At 41.6% G+C, this 15,517-nt stretch overlaps 1 protein-coding gene across 1 annotated transcript in view; it reads right to left on the bottom strand.

Moving 5' to 3' along the window:
• The window catches only part of NRCAM (neuronal cell adhesion molecule), a 322,524-nt gene that overhangs the window by 249,096 nt on the left and 57,911 nt on the right, over window positions 1–15,517 (bottom strand). The window contains exon 2 of the mRNA XM_029234463.1: window positions 5,601–5,739. The gene's annotated coding sequence lies outside the window, so the exon portion shown is untranslated. The remainder of the gene's footprint in view (window positions 1–5,600; window positions 5,740–15,517) is intronic.

The following is a 15,517-nucleotide window of genomic DNA, read 5'->3' as shown; positions in this document are numbered from 1 at the left end:
GTGGTAAGTGGATATCATCATTTTTGAATAGTTCTGTCAACGATAATACACATGTCCTCTGAAGGAAGATGTCACAAAGGATGAATAAACCCTATTAGTCGCTCTGCGTCCTCAGTAATGTTTTTATCCATAATCTTTCCTCATAGATTTTATTTTCTAAACCATATTAAAAAGACATAATTGCCTCAGGATGGTTCTTGCCTAAAAAAAAAAAAAATACAAATACTTATACTACTGATCATTGAAGAGGACGTTCTATTCATTTTCTATTTTATAATGAGAACCATCAAAAATGTTTATAAAGTTTAAAATCAAAATTATGCATTATTTATTGTTCTCTATCCATTACGGAGAAGCTTTTTAAAAGCTAGAAAGCCAACAACTAGCTGGAATGTCTCATTAGGACATGAATTTGAAACAGATCCCCGGGGGATAACGAATCCAGCTTATATTACAGGAAAATGTGAAGAGTATAAATTCATATTATACTGCCTTGCTATTCTATTAACGAATGCAAAAATAAATTCTCTAGTCATTTTAACATGAGCAGCAAGATATTAGCGCAGAAGCCAGAGTTCAAAAAGTCAATAATAAATCTGAATCAAGAGTAATTTCGAAAGGACTCAAACGACAAAAGGCAGGGGAGAGTGAAAATTCAAATGCAGCAGGACATTATCTGATTAGAAATCCACTGGCATTGTCCTCCATCGAAATGGCCCACAAATTGCTGATGTCTGTGACCTCTACAGTGGGATTGAATTTGGATCCCAAAGCTGGTGGCTCAGCATTTCCTGTCCCCTCTCTTTTCAAAATCCCACACTACAAAAGGGCATAGAGTAACACGTTTTACTGCTAAGTATGATCTGAGCCTGTTGGAAGACTGCCCATTCAAAAGTGTCACCCTGGCAACTCACCGATGGCTTTTACCTTCAAAGAGTTTGCCCTAAACAACCCCCTCCAGCGGAATTCTGTATTCTACCCACAGGGTAGAAGGAAGGCAGTCTTGAATATTTCAAAGTCTGAGTACTTTTAAGTGGCAACTCCAAAGGTCACATAAGCGCTATCCATTGCTTTGCTGGCATAATGGTACGTGAAATACTCATTCTGGAATCTGAGCAGGAAGCAGCCACCCAATACTGCTGTCCACAGTAAGATGAGCTCCCACGAAGCCAAACAATGGTGGTGAAAGCTGACTTGCCCTTTCCCAGCCATCACACCATCTTCTGTTCACTGTCTACAGAAGCTTCCACACCTGTCCATCTCTGTTCATGTCGTCATTCTGCTCAAGGTGGCCAAGCTACGCAGAGGGCAAACATGTCAAGGCAATGTCTCCCCATGGCTCTCACCCGTTACCAAGCGAAGGGTGATTTACCTGTTTCCCATCCACGATATATTGTCTCCACTCCTAGTTCCATAAACACAAACTGCCAAGGGTTTCCTGGTTTGAAAACATCATATTAGTCTGTGTCTATCCCACAAAGACTATGAGTGAGACCGGAAGGCAGAAAAAGAGACAGACCAAAACGGGGAGACGTATTTCTTGGGCTCTGCACATAAGCAACTGGAAACTCCTTTTATGACTGGCAGCTCTCAGGAGAGTGAATCACGTCGTGTACCAGCACCCTGATGATTTACAGCCCACTGGTTTCACGGCAATGACTGACCATTCTGTGAATTTCAGAGAATAATTCATTGTCCTTCAGACCACCTCCAACTTGCACTCATGTGACGTCATTCTAAGATACACCAACTCAGCACTTCCATGGATTCATCTTCTATACATGAAATTCACTGGGTGTTGCGATGTCTTTCACCCAAACTGAAATAGCTTCTGCTTAAAAGTGTTGTCTTTAAAATACATGAGGAGTGCCTTTTTTAATGTATGAACGCTATCTCTTATTAAAAAAGGGGAAATAAAACTGGAAAAAAAAATAGGATGTTTCAGAAAACTGGGCTGTGTGGCCAGTGTTTGCCGTGTTAGCTAATGTGCCTAACACATTGGTACTGCAAGTACCTACTTGGAAAAAATTGACTTGATAATGAATTGAGATGATAGCCCTTTTTTAATTGGAGTTTAAACATAGGTGATTTTGATTCTCTTTCAATCCTTCCTTTTAGCAGTGGAACCAGTACAGAGAAAATAAAGGACGCCAAAAAACAAAATCCATGCTAAAAAACTTGTAGGTACAAAAATAAAAAATAATAAAACCTTAACCAGAGCCTAAAACAGTAAAGCAAAATCTGTTGAACATAGAGTGATTAACCAAAGCATATGCCATCAGTGTGAACTGATTTACTGAATTCAATTTCCTATTTTAAGACACATAGGTAATCTCACGGTTCAATAAAGATTTGGAAGAAGAAGGAAAATACTGAAGTGGAAAGGACAGAATGAGTTCCAAGAGGCCAGGGCGCCGGCTCAAGCTGTCAACACTGAGCAAGTTACTTAATTTTGCTTCAGATGAATTGTCTTGTGTATAAAAATGGAAGTGACATTAACTGATCCTGAAAGTTTCTGGAAGGATGGTAGAGAAGTCAACTAGAAGGAGGAAAAAAGGGGCATTTTGTAATTTTCCAGCAGGTCTTAAGGAGAAAAAAAAATCAGTAAATTAATTAGGGCCATGGTAATCAAATCAAATTCACTCAAAATAGCACTGTTGTAAGTATTATTTGAATTTAAAATTTTTACCCATGACAGTCCCTCAAAGAAGGCTCTGAGTAATGTACTTCAAAAGTCTAACTCGGATAGACTTGACCTCAAACAGTGCAGCCTCTGTTACAAGTCTTCCTTAATGACATTCTGGGTTGATGCCGGGAAGACCCAAAGGCTGGGACCCTGGCACCACCCCTCTGGAGAATGTGAGAAAGATCCTACTCAGTCTTCCATAAGCAATGCTCAGATCCTGGGCAGAGCAATGAACGTGAGGAATTGACAAGAAGCCTCGATGTATACAGAAAATGAACTAAACTTCGGAAAGCCAAGCACTTTCCTTATACCACTGTGAATTAAAATGGAGAATGGCACTCGTTTGTAAGTCTCCCACATATTAGGGTTTACAAGGTTTTTCAAATACTGGTTGAAACTTCCTTTCATCAAACTCAGAAGGTCACAACATTTGTCATGAGAAAAAATCCTAATTTATCATGCCAAGAAAATAAGGCCAAAAAGTACAGATACAAACGATATGATAGGTAATGGCAAAATAAAATGAAAATTGAGAATGTGTTGAGTTGTGTGTGTGTGTGCGTGTGTGTGTGTGCGTTTTTGGCCGTGCCACGCAACCTGTGGGATTCTTAGTTCCCTGACCAGAGATCGAACCCATGTCTCCTGCAGTGGAAGCATGGAGTCTTCACCACTGGACCACCAGGGAAGTCCCATGAGTTGTGTTTTAAATGTAAGAATGAATAATAGTGAGGGCTTAAGTACAAAATCAAATTCCTATTTTTAACTATTGCCTGTAACTCCCAAGTCAATGTTGCTAGCCCTGAACCCTCCCCTAACCACCGTACTTAAACTTCCAATTGCCTGGTGGATATTTCAACCTATCTTTGAAATATATATGTCCCAAATATACCTCAAAGTCCTCTCCTCTCCAACAGTAAGTCCGCTTCCCTCCTAATCCCCTTGATGACATCATCATGCTTCGGTCACCCAAGTCAGAAACCTGCCAATGCCAAGTCCTAACATGTTCTTGCTTCCAATGCCCAAACTATCACCAAATCCAGAATACTCTAGCTCTTTCAAATTTCACTCTCTCTATTCCTCACTGCTTCTACTCTAATTCTAGCCCTTCCATCTCTTCCCCAGATCATTACAAAACGGATCTTCCTTCCTTCAATCTGGCTCACCTGCAACTCTTTTTCTATACTTTCTCCAGGGTAACACACCTAAAACGCCAATGACTGCCAGCTTAAAACCCCTCAGGGGAAAAGGGAACCCTCTTACACTGCTGGTGCAGCCACTATGTAAAACAGTATGGGGTTCCTTAAAAAACTAAAAATACAATTACCATACGATCCAGCATTCCCACTCTTCACATATACCCAGAGAAAACCATACTTCGCAAAGACACATGCACCCCAATGTTCATTGCAGCACCATTTACAATAGCCAGGACATGGAAGCAACCTCAATGCCCATCAACAGATGGATGAATAAAGAAGATGTGGTACATATATACAAGGGAATACTACTCAGCCATATAAAAGAATGAAATAATGCCATTTGCAGCACCATGGATGGACCTAGAGGTTTTCATACTAAGTGAACTCAGACAAGGAAAGACAAATATCATACGATATCACTTATTTGTGGAATCTAAAAAAAATGATACAAATGAATTAATTTACAAAACAGAAACAGACTCACGCACGTAGAAAACAATCTCATGGTTACCAAAGGGGAAAGGTGGGTGGGGAGGGATAAATTGGGAGTTTGGAAATTATCAGATACACACTACTATATATAAAACGGGTAAACAACAAGGTCCTAGTGTATAGCACAAGGAACTATATTCAATATCCTATAATAAACTATAATGGAAAAGAATCTGACAAAGAATATATCACTGCTGTACACCAGAAACTAATACAACATTGTAAATCAACCATACCTCGATTTTTAAAAAACCCCTCAGTGCTTACACTTACACACACACCCGCCACACCCATACCTGTGGTTCAACAATCCTGAAAACGTGTTACTTCCACATGTGGGTTTCACACACCTATCCCACCGCCCCTGCCTGCAATGCCCTCCTCGACCCCACCCTGCTCTTTACCAGGCTAACTCCTATTCATCTTTCAAGGCCCATTTGAGGGGTCACCTTCCCTAGGAAGCCTGCTTTTACACACACAATCTTCCAGCCCCAGGCTGCATTTGATGCCTTTTCCATTTCCATTCCTTAGTGTACTCTCGATATATTTATATCATATTGGAGTTGGTCATATTTATTTATGCATTTATCTCTGCAACTTACAGATATTCCTTGAAGGGTAGGACTTATCACCTTTGCTTTTTGAGATCCTAGCAAAGTTTACTGAATCGAAATAAAAATGAACCAAACTATAGAGGAAAACAGATTGGAGCGTATGAGGGTATTTTGGAGGGTTATAAATGTTCGGAAATAGTCATTGTTTTTCTTACTTATGCAAATAATACATCATGGTTTACAAAGTGCTTTCACATAAGTTATATTGGTTGATTCTTAAAACAATCCTAGAAGGCAGGGTAAGGCAGAAATGAAGGCTGAGGGAAACCCTAAAGGCATAAGAAATTTCTCTGGGAGGAGAAACATTACTAATTTTTTTAAGGGGTGTGTGTGTGTGTGTGTGTGTGTGTTCAAGTAGGTCTTCATAGATCTTCATTTCACAGCTCCAAACTTTAAATAAATTCTTGTTCAGTCAAAATAGCCAATTGATTTCCTTCACCACTACTAAAAAAAAAAAAAAATCTCCTGCAAAACAAAAACTCTCAATTCTTTACCAAGAATTATCAATAACCTATTCCCTTATTCACTCTTTTCCAAGAAGCAGATCTCGGAAGACAGAACAGCTCATTTAGACTTCTAAAGGCAAAGAGAAAACTGTTTCACTCTTACCTTCAGAAGATCCACTGGGCCTGGAATCTCCTGAAAGTTTCCCTGATTTTGGAAGCCGTCCTTTTCCGGGGATGCCAATTCCCTACAGCAGCTTTGGTCAAAGTCTTCAGCACACAGGTGTGGAATATCACGAAGATTTCTGAAAAGGAAAAAAACAGAACAGTGTAAACTGTTTTGGGTTAGCTAATTCTATTAAGCTGAGATTTCGTTCAATTATCCTACTGAAACTGACAAGGGGAACTTAATACGTATTCAAGTCCATGATGAATTTTAACCAAGCCTTACTGTAGTTACAGGCATCAATGTCTAAGAAACTTTAGGCAATTTCATTGCAACAGGTAATGAAAAAAGGTAACACAACTCCAGTTACATTTTGGTACAGGATAGTAGTCTGAATGACCCCTAAATAGCAGAAACAACTGAGGACACAAATCAAAGAGGGAAAAAAGGCACTTGATCTTATTTTACTCGAATACTTCATGGGAATACACGGTGCTTCACAATCACATCAACAAACAGGCCGCAACTGGGGAGAATCTAATACAGATTGAAAAGAACAACAATGAAGAACGAAGTATTTGACAAAGGCTGACGATCTCAGTGAGGAGCGCAGCTATGCAATTACATTTCAGAGGTGGCTTTGAAGGTGCTGAGAAAAGAAAGCATCTGAGAATGAAGGTTTCAGAACACATCATCGTAAGAAAACAAGCAAAAGGTTAAGGTAGAACAGCACAGAATGAAACTTTAATTAAACGGAAGCCAACTAATAGAAGTGTTTGAATAGTGTGTTTATTTAATACCTCACTTTTATGAGAAAGAGTGGAAAAAAAATCACAGAAAAAAACTGTTCAGAAGACCTCTTTTAAACCAGAACTTGGGGGCGGTATACAGGGAGAAACGGGGAAAGCAGGAAGTCTAGACCTGCCTTTCCCATTCATAGTCTGACCTCGGGCTTGCTAAGTGCTTCTCAACCTTGTGGGCACCTTTGCACCACCAGGAGAGCTTTTTAAAAAATATCAGTGGGGCTTCCCTGGTGGCGCAGTGGTTGAGAGTCTGCCTGCCAATGCAGGGGACACGGGTTCGTGCCACGGTCCGGGAAGATCCCACATGCCGCGGAGCGGCTGGGCCCGTGAGCCATGGCCACTAAGCCTGCACGTCCGGAGCCTGTGCTCCGCAACGGGAGAGACCACAACAGTGAGAGGCCCAAATCAGTGACTCGGCCCCATGCAGCCAAAGAAATCCCTGACCAATTACATCAGAAGATCAGGTAAGATGGAATCCAAGCGCAGGCATTTTTTTCAAAGGAGAGAAAGTCAGAGACATTCTTTGATGACTCATTCAGAGCTGAGAGTTCTGTCTTCTCTACACAATTTGAACCTGATCAATTTGTTTTTAAAACAAATACGGTTTAAATTAATAGTATCCAAAATTTTTAAACCCTAAAAAATTAAATAGTTCCCCCTTTCGAATTATAGTTTTCTCCAGATACATGCCCAGGAGTGGGATTGCTGGATCATATGGTAACTCTATTTTTAGTTTTTTGAGGAATTTCCATACTGTTTTCCATAGGGCTCCCTTTTCTCCATACCCTCTCCAGAATTTACTTGCAGACTTTTTAATGATGGCCATGCTGACCAGTGTGAGGTGATACCTCATTGCAGTTTTGACTTGCATTTCTCTAATAATTAGCAATATTGAGCATTTTTTCATGTGCCTGTTAATAGCTAAGACATGGAAGCAACCTAAGTGTCCACTGATAGATGAATGGATAAAGAAGCTGTGGTACAGATAAGACAGATACATAGATAGGTAGGTAGACACACAATGGAATATTACTCAGCCATAAAAAATGAAATAATGCTATTTGCAGCAACATGGATGGACCTAGAGATTATCATATTAAGTGAGCTAAGCCAAAGACCGATATCATATATCGCTTATATGTGGAATCTAAAAAAGGGTACAAATGAACTTACCTACAAAACAGAAATAGAAAACAAACTTATGGTTACCAGGGGGTAAGGGTGGGAAGGATAAATTGGGAGATTGGGATGGACATATACACACTACTATGTATAAAATAGATAAGTAATAAAGACCTACTGTATAGCACAGGGAACTCTACTGAACACTCTGTAATGACCTATATGGGAAACGAATCCAAAAAAGAGTGGATCTATGTATGTGTATAACTGATTCACTTCGCTGTACACCTGAAACTAACACGACACTGTAAATCAACTATACTCCAATAAAACATTTTTTTTAAAAAGATAAATACATAAATAAATGAATAGTTCCCCAATTTTCGAGAGGAGGGAACTAGGGCTCTGAGAGATATACTGACTTAGGCAAGGTCCAAGGGAAGCAGCAACACGAGGATGGAATCAAGCCTTCCACGGAGGATAAACGCAGACCCTGAGCTGGGGCCCGACCCTATTTCGGGCTGGGCTGGGTATGACAGGACCACATGGAGCCACACTGTTGACCGAGGGCCTGATGCTACTGACTTGCTAGGCACAGGAGAGCATAACCTCAGGGTTCCCACCCCTTACGGACTAATGAAGATAAAAATAACCCTAGGAGCTAAATTACTGAGCACTTTGTATGAGCCCCACATGGTGCTAAGTGCTTTAATCCTCACAAGAACTCTCTGACCTAAGTACGATTATTATCCCCAATTTATAAATGAGGAAACTGAAGCTGAGAGCGCTTTGTCTTCTCTCCAAAATGGTGGAACTGGAATTGTAACAAAGCTGTTCTCTCTCCCAACCACGTATTGCCTCGAGGGAACGCAGTAAGCAGGCAGCTGGAAGCAAGGCTACCGTGCCCTGTATCTGCCCTATCTTCTCTTTGTCACAAGGCATTCTCACACCAGAAAATGGAAACAGAAGCACCCTGGAGTCTTCTCAGTGCGTTCAGATTTTCTCCGATTAAATAACTAGTTTCTGTTGTTTGGGAAAGGATGAACATTGTATGGAATGATTTTTCTTCTCCCTACACATACACACACACACACTCTCTCTCTCTCTCTCTCTTTCTGTCTCTCCCAAATTAGTAGAAGCTGAATGGTGAGATTTAATGCCACTATTTTGGGGACTTCAGCTCAGACAACTGTCAGAAGAGTCACCACTGAAATCCGTCCTAAATGATTCAGTCCATCATGACATGTGAATTTAAAAGCTTAACTGAAATCTCTGGAACATCATTTACAATTCCTTAGGAAAAAAATGTATGAAACATTCTTATACTCATCTTCAAAATCTTAGAGAAGTATCTTTGTTGCAGTTTGCTGGCCCACTACATTTACATTATGTAAATGATTCCCTTTCTTTAAACAGAGCCGTTATTGGCTATAATAAAATCTAATTTACGAATATTCCACATATTAAACATGTTTTATTTAAGAGGCTAATGCAAAAGCATTACTGCTTCTGACACCTTAGGCAGATCCTAATTACACTGTGGCAAAATCATCTTCATAGCTCAGTTAAAAAATAACGTGAAAAGTTGGTTTTCACCATACACTTCTGGGAAGAAATAAAAGAGTGACAATAAAAATGAAAACACAATTTTGAGAATTGGAAGGGGCCTGGAACCCTTCCAGAACCATCTATCTGCCTACGGCCTATTCCATTTTCAGGGAACTCTGTACGGAGTCGAATCTCTTCCTCTGTAGCTTTCACTCCTCAGTCCCAGTTCTGGCTCTTGGAGACAGATCCAGATTCACGTCCTAGTGTAAACTTCCCCAACCTCAGCTCATCACTATTCAGAAAAGCAGCGATCACCTGCTGTTTTAGCAGAGGTGGCCACTGATAGGACCAGGGGTAAGGACCTGCCTCAAGGGCATCCACAGAGGCTGGTGGATGACCGATGAGGTTGATTTGCGCCAAGGTCTCTGCCCTAGAAAAGAGAAGATAATCAAATTAACTCGCTCTGGGATCTGGAGTGGATATTGGGAGTCAGAAGAGAACCTACTGAATACACAAAGGTGAGCAGAAAGGCCAGTAGAGAGACGACAAGAGATAAGACTCATTCCCTGCAGTAGCCTCCAACCCTGATAACTTCCCACTTCCCATATCCAGACAGATATCAGTCCCTCCTCTTAAAGGTGCCCTGCTCTCTGCAGCCCCAAATGCCCAATACTTATGGACTAATACTGGGGTGCCTCATTTACCAGCCATTCTTATAGCTGCATATCAGGTTGACAATATCTCCATTATTTTTTTGTAGGTATTTTTGTTAGAACCAAGAGAAGCCTTTACTTGCACCCCATTAATATTTCACTTTTTCTTCTTACACTGGAGGGTTTTTTTGTTTGTTTGTTTTTACTTTTTTGGCCATGCCACGCGGGATGTCGGAACTTAGTTCACCAACCAGGGATTGAACCCGCACCCCCTGCATTGGGAGCACAGAGTCTAACCCACTGGATCATCAGGGAAGTCCCCTATGTCACCTTTTTAGAATGGAGTTCATCATTACAACTTGCCAAAAACATCTGACGTCTCAATTCTGCCCTTCCAAGACATGTTACCGCTTTCACCTCCGTGCCATCCACAGATGAGACCGGCATGCCATCTAGAACGATGATCGTGCTATGACACAATACGGAATTGGACACTATTTCACAGAGCCCACGGTGGTATAAAAAATAGTGAAAACCAAACTGTTAATAAATTAAAATGAATTTATTTTAGTCTCGAGGTCACTCTTTAAAATTAATAATTACCAATTCTCCAAACTGACTGCAAATCAGCCTTAAGATATAAATAGTTACATAAACTGACATGACCAAGCTGTTCATTTTGCTGGATAAAGGTTTTAACATGTACTTGGTAGAGACTGCAAAACCCAGAAGAATTAGGCTTTAGCATCATTGGGGAAAATTAGGCCATACTTGAGATCATTGGCAACTTGAACTTTGTGGTTATAGAGTAATTACCCGTGCAGCAGACCAAGAAGTTATATTTGAGAAACATACTGTGAAAACAGAGCCAAGCTCGCCTCATCCTTCCCTGAGGCAATCATGAAAATCAGCAGAAGCTGTCATTTTAGGTGTCTGGTATACCCCTGTCAAAGTGAAATTGTTCTCCAAAGATCTCAACTGCTTTGTCTAACTGCTTTCAGTAAGTCACATGGGATTTCTCTTTACAGTAAAAAAAAAATCCCACACACATCTGGGCACCTAACTTACTACAAAGGAGGCAAGAACATACAATGGAGAAAAGACAGCCTCTTCAATAAGTGGTGCTGGGAAAACTGGACAGCTACATGTAAAGGAATGAAATTAGAACACTCCCTAACACCACACACAAAAATAAACTCAAAATGGATTAAAGACCTAAATGCAAGGCCAGACACTATAAAACTCTTAGAGGAAAACATAGGCAGAACACTCTATGACATAAACCACAGAAAGATCTTTTTTGACCCACCTCCTAGAGTAATCGAAATAAAAACAAAAATAAACAAATGGGGGCTTCCCTGGTGGCGCAGTGGTTGAGAGTCCGCCTGCCAATGCAGGGGACGCGGGTTCGTGCCCTGGTCCGAGAGGATCCCACATGCCACGAAGCGGCTAGGCCTGTGAGCCATGGCCGCTGAGCCTGCACATCTGGAGCCTCTGCTCTGCAACGGGAGAGGCCACAGCAGTGAGAGGCCCACGTACAGCAAAAAAAAAAAAAAAAAAAAAGAGACATGTACCACAATGTTCACTGTAGCACTATTTACAATAGCCAGGACATGGAACCAACCTAAATGTCCATCAACAGATGAACGGATAAAGAAGATGCGGCATGTATATACAATGGAATAGTACTCAGCCATAAAAAGAAACGAAATTGAGTTATTTGTAGCGAGGTGGATGGACCTAGAGTCTGTCACACAGAGTGAAGTCAAAAAGAGAAAAACAAATACTGTATGCTAACAGTATTCTAAAAATAAGAAAAATCTAAAAAATAAATCTAAAAAAAGAAAAAAATGGTACTGAGGAACCCAGTTGCAGGGCAGGAATAAAGATGTAGACGTAGAGAATGGACTTGAGGACACAGGGTGGGAGGGGGAAGCTGGGGCGAAGTGAGAGTAGCATCAACATATATACACTACCGAATGTAAGACAGATAGCTAGTGGGAAGCAGCCGCATAGCACAGGGAGATCAGCTCAGTGCTTTGCGATGACCTAGAGGGCTGGGATAGGGAGGGTGGGAGGAAGGCTCAAGAGGGAGGGGACATGGGGACATGTGTATGCCTATGGCTGATTCACTTTGTTGTAAAACAGAAACTAACACAGTACTGTGAATCAATTATACTCCAATAAAGAGATCTATTTTAAAAAAAAATCTCACACTAAAGGGCTTTTAAAGTTCTTGTGTCGGCTTTCCTTAGTTTTTTCTGTCTCCACCATGACTGTCAGGCTTTCAAGCTGTAGTTTCTCATGGTGGTCGGCATGCCTGCCTAGAGCAATCAAACCCATCCTCATGGCTCCAATTGGATACTTCTGGTCCTCCCAGGGCCGACTCTGCATAAAGGAACACTAGAAAGCTTCATGGGGAGGGCCTGATGGACCAGTCTTAAAGAAAGCATGAGTGTATGTGTACATTTCATGTCATCTCTGTTGACCATGCAGAGGCCCTCTTGGTGTGCTGCTTTTTTTCTCAGATGTGTTGAATTGTTAAACTGTTCATTTGACAATCACTGTCAAGGTCCACCAGGGGCCAGGTACAGCCCTGGGAGCCACAAGAAACGCAAAGGTGACTTGAGACTAGACAGCTTCTCCTCAAGGACAGAGATGAGAGACCATAATACCATCTTGGGTTGTATGGCACTCGGTGGTTTATTTTCCACAGAAGTAATCTCGCTTAATACAGAAAAATAAGTATGCTTCCTGACATTTTACAGATAAGAATAAACTAAGAGCAGGTGACTTCTCAATGATTCATCCCAGCCAGTAAGCGGCAAAGCCAGGACTCCAGAAGCAAGCTGTGTGATTCTGAGTCGCGTTACTCCCACCAACTCACAGGTGCGATCATGGCTTACGCGGATAAAATGACTACGTAAGCAACATATATTGCATGCTTATTCCATACTGGGTATGTCTGTAACTGGCTGGTAGATGTTTGATCTTCATAATAACTTTACGAGGTGGGCAATCTTACTCTCCCCAGAGGGGAAAACTAGGCACAGAAAGTGGAGTAATGGCCCAACTCTGCAGGGCCAGTCGGTGGCAGAAAGTGATAAACACCAGAACAGTGCCACCCAGCAGAAGAAGTGTGGAGAAAGTCATTGGATCTGTTGCTAGGAAGGATGCTAAGAAAGTTTTGGAACGTTTTCTAGCATTTCCAGAACAGTGAGACTTTTCTTCTCTTGTAAATCCTGTGAGAAGACACTGGCATCAGAGATGAGAAAAAGATGGCAAATCCAAGAAAAGAAGGAAGTGTGATGCTTCCCCCTCCCTCCACCATGGCTATGGATGTGCGAGGGATCTGCCGGCGCAGACAGCTTCTAGCACGTGAATACCATCTGCTTCTTGAATACTCGCTATGTATATTTTCTGTTATTTCAGATTCTTGGACAGATCACACCGCTTGAGCAAAGCAGGAAGAAGAGACCCTTGGCATCCGTGACCTTATGTTTGTGGTTGGTGATTTTACAGTGACTGCCTGGGAGGCTCGTGATCTGACAGTTTGCTGGGACACCAGTTTGCATCACACAAAGTTGCCGTGGCTCGGCACTCACACCTCAGCGGGGTTTCTTGATTCGGAACCACCGTGCTCAGGTAGGAAAGGAGGGAGCCAGTAAGAAAGAAGCCAGTAAGAAAGAAGTGTTTCAGCCTTCTTTTGACATGTGAGTGACTTCTGACATGTGAGTGAGGGCCAGATGTGGGCTAAGGGCCTCCCAGACAATACTTCTCTTAAGCCTATAAATAATCCCATAAGGTGGCCGTTGTCATAGCAACTTTCTACATGGGCATATTGAGGTCCAGAGAAGACCAGTAATGCACCTCAAAGTCAGAGAGTTTGTCCATGTCAGAGATGGGATTGCACCCGGACTGTGTGACTCTGTGCAGTGGCATGCCTCTTCTATTTCTGCTGAAGTTATTAAACAAGTAAACAAGTAAACAAAAGCTTTCTGAGGAGGGGAAGACACTAGGTGAGAGAGTAAACTAGTTAATGTTGGAGAGGTAGTTCACTTTAGATGTGAGATTTATGCAAAAAAGAAACCACAGGGCACTTGGGGGAGATTCTTCCACGGAAAAAGCCAGGAGCCTCTACAAACATTTCTATACTGTTGAATTTATTTATTTTTTAAAATTTATTTATTTATTTATTTTTGGCTGCGTTGGGTCTTCGTTGCTGCGGGCGGGCTTTCTCTAGTTGCGGTGAGCGGGGGCTGCTCTTCATTGCGGTGTGTGGGCTTCTCATTGCGGTGGTTTCTCTTGTGGAGCACAGGCTCTAGGCACGCGGGCTTCAACAGTTGTGGCACGTGGGCTCAGTAGTTGTGGCCCGCAAGCTCTAAGCGCAGGCTCAGTAGTTGTGGAGCACGGGCTTAGTTGCTCTGCAGCATGTGGGATCTTCCCGGACCAGGGCTCGAACCCATGTCCCCTACATTGGCAGGTGTATTCTTAACCACTGCGCCACCAGGGAAGTCCCTCGGATTTTTTAAATTTTATTGAAGTATAGTTGATTTACAGTGTTGTGTTAGTTTCTGGTGTAGAGCAAAGTAATTCAGTTATACATATACATATATATTATTTTGCATTATGGTTTATCACAGGATATTGAATATAGTTCCCTGTGCTATACAGTAGGACCTTGTTGTCTATCCATTCCATATATAATAGTTTGCATCTGCTAATCCCAAATTTCCAGTCCACCTCTCCCGTGCCCCCCTCCCCCCCTTGGCAACCACAAGTCTGTTCTCTATGTCTGTGAATCTGTTTGTTTCATAGACAAGCTCATTTGCGTCATATTTTAGATTCCACATATAAATGATATACTATGATATTTGTCTTGCTCTTTCTGACTTACTTCACTTAGTATGATCATCTCTAGGTTCATCCATGCTGCTGCAAATGGCATTATTTCATTCTTTTTCATGGTTGAGTAGTATTCCATTGTATGTATGTACCACATCTTCTTTATCCATTTAGCTGTCGATGGACATTTAGGTCACTTCCATGTCTTAGATATTGTAAATACTGCTGCCATGAACATAGGGGTGCATGTATCTTTTTGAATTATAGTTTTGTCCATTTTTGCCCAGGAGTGGGATTGCTGGATCATATGGCAACTCTACTTTTACTTTTTTGAGGAACCTCCAAACTGTTTTCCACAGTGGCTGCACCAATTTACATTCCCACCAACAATGTAGGAAGGTTCCCTTTTCTCCACACCCTCTCCAGCATTTATTGTTTGTGAACATTTTAATGATGGCCATTCTGACTGATGTGAGATGATATTTCATTGTAGTCTTGATCTGCATTTCTCTAATAATTAGTGATGTTGAGCATCTTTTCATGTGCCTGTTGGCCATCTGTATGTCTTCTTTGGAGAAATGTCTATTTAGGTCTTCTGCCCATTTTTTGATTGAGTTGTTTGGTTTTTCCTTATTGAGTTGTATGAGCTGTTTGTCTATACTCTTTTTAAAAAAAGGGCTTCCCTGGTGGCGCAGTGGTTGAGAGTCGGCCTGCCGATGGGGACACGGGCTTGTGCCCCGGTCCAGGAGGATCCCACATGCCGCAGAGCGGCTGGGCCCGTGAGCTATGGCCGCTGAGCCTGCACGTCCGGAGCCTGTGCTCCGCAACGGGAGAGGCCACAACAGTGAGAGGCCCGCGTACTGCAAAAAAAAAAAAAAATTTTTTTTTAAATAAAAATAAAATTTATTGAAGTATACTCTTCAAATCAGAGATGCCCAGAAGTCTC

The sequence above is a fragment of the Monodon monoceros genome, unplaced genomic scaffold (assembly GCF_005190385.1).
Source record: "Monodon monoceros isolate NGI ecotype Baffin Bay Population unplaced genomic scaffold, NGI_Narwhal_1 Super_Scaffold_2, whole genome shotgun sequence".
Lineage (NCBI taxonomy): Eukaryota > Metazoa > Chordata > Mammalia > Artiodactyla > Monodontidae > Monodon > Monodon monoceros.
The sequence above is the reverse complement of the archived record's forward strand: the minus strand, read 5'-3'. Positions and strand labels throughout refer to the sequence as shown.